Source organism: Mustela putorius, unplaced genomic scaffold (assembly GCF_011764305.1).
Source record: "Mustela putorius furo isolate JIRA1106 unplaced genomic scaffold, ASM1176430v1.1 tig00000095_pilon_pilon_pilon, whole genome shotgun sequence".
NCBI classification, from domain to species: Eukaryota; Metazoa; Chordata; class Mammalia; order Carnivora; family Mustelidae; genus Mustela; species Mustela putorius.
This window is the reverse complement of record NW_025421280.1, coordinates 41,272,008-41,278,991: the sequence shown is the minus strand read 5'-3', so window position 1 is coordinate 41,278,991 and position 6,984 is coordinate 41,272,008.

Sequence of the window (6,984 nt, the reverse complement as noted above, 5' to 3'; positions counted from 1 at the left end):
GACGGAGGCTTTAACCCACTGAGCCCGGAGACGCCCCTACAATTACGCATTTTAAGGCGAACAGTTCAGTGGCATCTGGTGCCCTCCCAGTATTGTACACCCCACACATCTATGTGAGTCCAGAACATTCCATCACTCCAAACAGACCCCATGCCATCAGCTGTCACCCCCATCCCAGCCCCCGGCCCGCGCGAGCCCCCTTCCCGTCCCTGGAGGGGCCTGTTCTGGACGTGTCACACACGTGGCCTCACACCCTGTGGGGCCTCCTGGGTCTGGTTTCCTTCCCGGGCGCCGTGGCCTCGTCATCCACCCCAGGGCCTCGCTCCTGCTGGCGGCCGATGGCTGGATGGACCCGGTCGCGTGTACCGCTGATCCGCGGGGGGACGTGTGGACGGTCCCCACTGGCAGGCACTGTGAGGAACACGCGTGTCAAAGGACGAGTTTCCCTTTGAGGGGCTGCTGCAGCCCTTGCGGTGCCTCCGGGAGCGGAGCGGAGCTGCCGGGACCCCCATGTGAGGCCGCAGGCACTGCAGGCTGCGCCCCACGCCCGCCGGCCCTGCTCGGGCTCCCATTTGTGCAGCCCTGGCTCCCGGGTGTCCTGCCGGGGCCGAGCGGCCTCTCCTCCTGGCTCCGCTTTGCGTTTTCCTGGTGACTAATGGTGCTGGGCATCTTCACGAGCCTGCCGGGCATTTTGCTGCCCTCTTTGGAGACATATCTATTCCGGTCCTTTGCCCATCTTTTAGTTGGGTCGTTTGTCTTATTTTTTTTTTTTTTTATTGTGTTGAAAGAATTTTTAAAACATATTCTGGATACTTGACCCTGTGAGCATTTATAAACAAACTCACTGCTGTAACCATGACCAGCCCAACGCAGGGACAGCGACAGCCCCCCCAGAGACCATCCTCCGCCCCCTCCTGCCCCCCAAGCCCGGCCACCGGCAGTCGTGTCCCCGGTCCTTGAACTCCCTGTAAATGGAATTGCTCAGCACGTCCAGCGTCTGCCTCCGCACCCCGAGCGAGGGTTCGTCCATGCTCTCAGGGATGGCTCTGGGCTTGCTGGTGGGTGTGGCCGAGGGCGAGAGAGGGAGGCCTGGCAGACCCCCACCCGCAGGCCCACATCCAATCGCAACACTTGCCAGAGGCTTTTTTATTTTTTTTAAGATCTTATTTATTTATTAGTCAGAGGGAGTGTGTGAGCACAAGCAGGGGGAGCGGCAGAGGGAGCAGAGACCCCTACGTGGGGCTCGATCCCAGGACTCTGGGATCACAACTGAAAGGAGACGCTTTACCAACTGAGCCCCCCACGAGTCCCTGGGCCAGAAGTTTCGCGTCCTCAACCTCTTTCAAATATATCCCCCCCACTCCCCCCCACTCCCCCCCACGCCCGTGCCCTCCTCCCATGCCCCCCCCCCGCTGCCGCGCTCCGGTCCAGCCAGCAGTACCCCTTCCTCCCACACACCAGAGGGTCTCTCTTAAGCATTTAGCAAAGCCCACAGCCCCACAGGGACTCCCCAGTCCTAGCGAAGTCCACACACCCCTCAGACCCCAGGCCTCCATGATGGTCCTGGGGCACACAGCACTTGCTGACCTCGGTCAGCGCCCTGTCCCTCGTCTCCTCCTCCTCTGGGAGGGCAGGGCTCTGGTCACTCAGATGGGGTGCGGACCCCGAAACGTAGTGATGAGAAGCAACGGTCTGGGACCCTGTGGCTCGGGAGCTTGGGCAGACACCGTGAGGAGGAAAGTCTCCTCGCGGTGGAATCAGGGACACGGGTGAGAAGACTGCAGTCCAGCCCGTACTGGCTCCACGTCCAGAAACTTCACTGGTACCGCCAGCCTGACCACTCCGGGCCTGGCCCTCCTCACGGCACAGGACACTGCTCTGAGGCTGAGAACACTGTATTCCTGCTGTGGCCTGGCCTTGGAAGTCACCTGGTGTCCCATTGGCCACGGTCTGTGGCTCTGAGCAGACATGAGGCCCCCTGGATTTGATGAGGACACCGAGAATCCATCCCTGGCTAAGGACAGGCCAGGCTCTGGAAATGTCACCCCAGAGGCCATCTCCAGAAGCCATGGTCTGCCACGGTGGAGTCTTCTCTGCATAGCCTGCCGTGGGGTCCCTGACGTCCAGCTAAAGCCTCAGTCACTGTGGGCACTTGGTCAGTATCTGCCCCTCGAAGGAGGGACAGCAAACACGTCTCGAGTGTTGAGAATATGGTGGTCACCAGGCCTTCCCTCCTATCGTACAGGGGGAGAAAGTCAGCCAGAACCTGCAGAGGCGCGAGCGTTCCTCTGTGCAGTATCACTGGGGGCTGGGGGCTCTCCAAGGCACTGCCAGTATTGGGGCCAGGTCGCTCTTTGGGGTGGGACAGTCCCAGGCACAGTGTGGGAGCCAGCAGCCTTCCAGGACCCCATTCACTGGATGCCACAAGGACCCCCCAGTTGTGGCAACGGCCAGTGTCCCCCGATGTCAGCCAGTGTCCCTGGGAGGAGAACCACTCCAGGGCAAAACAGCCGTGTAGAGCTCCAAGCAGCCCGGGGGGGAGGGGCTCCCTTACTCCCATGAGGCTCCAGGGAATCCGGGCTCAGCTGCAAACTGCAGGACTCACCAGCAGCAAACCCTTGAACTCCATCCACAGGCTACAGTTCATGGCCGCAGAAGGCACAAACTAGATCTGCTTCACCTTGAACTCGGGACATGAGTCTCCTCCGAAGCAGCTTCACCATCCTGTGGGTCCTCCGTGGCCACCCAGAAAAACCGTGACACGTGTGGTCCCTGGGGGTTTGATGGGGTCGATGCTGTGCCTCTGCCATCGGGCCACCCCCAAAGCTGAAAGCAAGCAGAGCATCTTACTCTGCACACGGGGAACCTGAGGTCGGGGACGGGGTGGGGGTTCTTGCCCGGGGTCCTTTGTGGGGAGTTCAGAGAGCCACGGCTGCCACCTGGGATTTGAGGAATAAAGAAGAGGCGTTGTGGCATGACTGGGGGAGAGGAAGTAAGGCTGGGAATCAGGTCCGACCTGATCCAGGGACTTGGAGGGTCAGGGCTGTGACAGGGAGGGGAACCCAGGAGCCAGTCAGGGGTTAGGATCACCACACCAGAAGCAGAAAGAGAAGACACCCAGGCTCCACTCTCGGGAGTCCCGAAAAACCACCCCGAGGCTGGAGAATTCTCTGGAGGGAACTTGCAGAACCTGCCGCATATGCAGGGATGTCCGTTCAGGGGCCTGCGGCCGAGGGGGGGCCTGGGGTGGAGTCAAAGGCTGGTTTCAGTCCCAGGTCCACTGATGCAGGGACCGGTCTCTGGTCTCCCTGGCATCAGGTGTGTTCGCGGTCACCTCCCAGGCCCCTCTGCATGAGGCTAAGCTCTCTGCCGGCCCTCGGGTGGGAGCAGAGCCCCCCCCCCCCCCCCCCCCCCCCCCCGCCCAACGAGCCCCATGGCTAGGCCTGCAGCTCTGCCAAGACCAGGCTTGGGAGCCCCGCCCCCACCAGCACCCCGAGGGGGAAGGGCAGGTGTCATTGCTACTCTCCAGAAGGAGAGCGCAGGAGTGTGGCGAGACGGGAGATGCCCCCCCCCCCACCCCGCGAGGGTGAGGTGGGAGCTTAGGGCCTGTGCAGCACTGCTAGGAAGTGCCCTCCTGCCTGCCGGGTTGGCCTCCCTGGGCCTCGGTTTCCCCACGTGTGGGCCATCCTTCACAGCCGTTTTGGGGTTAATAACTAGGCCCTTGGGGTTTGTGCATATCCTACAACACCTGGAGGGGAGGGCCGTCTTCCTGGTGGGGAGGGGGAAGCGGAGCCCTGGGGGCCTGTGAGCCGCAGAGCCGGGCACGCAGGAGGTGAGGGGGCGAGGGCAGGGCAGAGGCGAGGAGGGCGAGCAGACGCAGTTTCCCCATCCCCGTCAGGTCCCCCGAGCCTGCAGGCCGCCCTCCCTCCCAGCTGCGAAGACAGGAATTGAATCCCACGCTGGAGGAAGGGGCAGGCGCCGCAGGGAGCCGCCCCCAGCGCCAGGAGGCCTCGGTGGGGCTGACTCCTCTGCACTGACCAGCCTAATGGGATTATACGAATGACATGGCTGTGTCGTGCCTGCTTTCGCTGGCCGGTCTGAGCAGGAGCCTGTCTTCCCACAAAGGAGCCTCACAGAGGGGGCGGCTCTGCAGCTCTGCGTGGGACGGTGGGGTCCTGACGGGACATGCCTGAGGCCACACAGCCTGCAGACTGCAGGATGGGGCTTTGAGTTCCACCAGGAGCGAGCGGCCCCTGCACGTCTCCCAGATGAGGGCTCAGAGCTCGGGCCCAGGGAGATGAGCAGCACACAAGGGAAGCTTCTGGGTCTCCAGTGCCAGGATATGGGGCCACGGTGAGCCCCTTCCCCAAGCCCCTTTCCTCCACCTCCGGAAGGTCCCTCCCTGCTCAGTGCCCAGCTGCCGAGGCTCCCAGCCCACTGGGATGCGCAGGTCTTCAGGGCGTGGCTTCCCTTCTGCTTTCCCACATCAGGCTGGGACACCCCTAGGTCAGCGTTGTTTCTCCTTCCCCAGACAGAAGACTTGCTGTATCCGTGTCCTTTGACTGTCAACGGAAACACAAAAGACAGCACAGAGACACACGTACGTGTCAAACTAGCTGAGGCCAAGAAGGGACTTCATTGTCCCTCTGAACTGAAACGGCGTGCAGCTGTGGACTTCAGGCACGGCCGGATGTGGGCGCCCACGAGGTCGGCAGGCATCAGATCCCTCCTCTCTTGGCTCCGCTGTGGCCTGTGCTGGCTCCGCTCAGAGAAAGGGGCAGCCAGTCTGGTACCCACTGCTGCTGGGGGCCCTGGGTGTCCCTGGCCCTCCTGAGAGTAGCTATGCTGGCGGGGCGGCCAGGCTGCAAGGGTGTGGAAGGGTGCCTCCAGCTCGCACGCGGGGCTGAGCGCTGGGGGCCGACACTGTCCAACTGCTGTCCCCGGCAGTAAAGGGGGTCTGACCTCGGTGCAGAGAGGGTTCCCCAGGGAGCGAGAAGGGGCCTGAGCCCCACAGGTGGAATGGAGCGCACAGCAAGGGTGTGTCCCTCACGGAGCCGGCACCCAGACAGGAGGGGTGGCCACCTCGCAGGTGGCCGGGGCACGGGCCAGCCGCCGCGCACGCACACGCGCACCCACACGCGCGGCAGAGCTCGTCGCCAGCGCACGCAGAAACACATGCACACGGCCCGTGCAGACTTGAGAGCTGACACACACGTGGCCACCCTGGTGAGCCTCCGTGTGTTCCCGAGCTCACATCTGCTCTGTGTCTCGTGGGTGCAAACAGGATGGCACTGGCACGCTCACGGCCACACCAACGCACGCACGTGTGTGCACAGGGCCCGTGGCTGTGCCCACACACACAAGCACGCACACTTGTGTGCGCACACGCATGCACAGACTGCCCAGCAATCGGTGGCTAGCGGGGAAGAGGCAAGAAGGTGCCCGGTTGCCCTGGCAACACATCCTGGGACATCACCAAGCCTCGTGTGTGCGGCTCGTCTGCTGGCTGTCGGCAAGCGGGGGCTGCTTGGGACCCTAACCCCGCACAAAGGCTCCCGGTGGCTTTGTCACGGACAGTCTGGACCCCACGGAGCTAAGAGGAGAGAAAGCAGCCCAGCCTGGGGTCAGAGCAGGAGTCAGGGCCCTGCCCAGGGGAGCTGTGGGCAGAGACGCACCCAGCCCTGGGGTGTGGAGGGGGCACGGCCCCTCAGCCCCAGGACCTGGGGAGGGACAGAGCACAGCACCACGACTCAGGGCACTCTCGGCCTGCCCAAGAACCCCAGAGTAAGCCAGCTCCGGGGCGGGGGTCTGAGGGGACCCCAGCTCTGAGCAGGCTGTGAGGGGTGACCCAGCCCAAGCCTGTCTGTGCTCCTGTTCCACTGGGCATGGGTTCAAGGCCCCCTCCTTTCCAGGATCGCTCTGCTCCTCTGTCCCCTCTGCCGTACAGTGGGCGCGCACACTGCAGACCAGGCACACGCAGGGTGTAGAGCCGCACACAGTAGGGCCACACCCCACCCTCCCACCTGGCTCCTGGGCTCTCGGTCTGCAACCTGGGACTTCCTCGCTGGGATCTGCTGAGGCTCCCCAAGGGGTCCAGCATACAGCAGGAGCCCAACTAATGCTCGCCGGCAGAAAGGCCGAATGCTCAGATGTGTTTGCCCTCCCCGCCCCCCAACCTGGCAGTGCCCCCCAGTCCCACCAGTTCTACGTGGGGGGCTTTGGCTGGACCAGACAGGGGCGGGCATGCCCAACACAGGCTTGGCAGGGAGGCACCCGCCCCCTCCTGGGACCCCCCTCCTGCCCCTGCGTGTCTTCCAGGCTGTGGGTCAGGCATCCCTCCCTCCGGGCCCCAGTCTAGATGGTTCTGCAGCTGCCCAGGCTCGAGCGCCCCCCTCGGGTCAGCACCTGGAGGGCCAGTCCTCCAGCTCTGTCTCATCTACCTTTTGACCCTAGAACTGGGGGCACTAGGGAGCACAGCTCCCCACTGAGCAAGTCTGTGAAGGGGCTCTGGGCCTCAGTTTCCCCATCTGTGACACAGAACGAGTCCCCAGTCAACCCGCATCAGCCGGAGCTCCACACTCCCTGGGCCTGAGGAGCCTGTGCTGCCTGACCTGCTCTTGTCCTCACCATGTCCCCGTTCCAACCCCCAGCCTCCAGCGACGTGCGCCTCCCAGCCTCTGCCAGAAACGGTTCTTCATGTCTCTCGCCAGCTCAGGCCTTCCACGGGAGGAGAGCCAGGGAGGCAAGGCTGGCCCCCGCTGAACAGCAGCCCGAGCACCAGCGGTTCCTCGGGTGAGAGCAAGGGTCGGGGAAGCGAGGGGGACCCTCGCCCTTTCCCACAGGCTTCCCAGCTCCTCAGGGACCCTGCAGAGGGGCCCAAGCTTCCCAGCTCCTCAGGGACCCTGCAGGGGCCCAGGCATGGGGTCAAGCCATGGTTTTGCAATGACTCATCCATTACCAGGCAGGCGTTTCGTCAGCATGTGA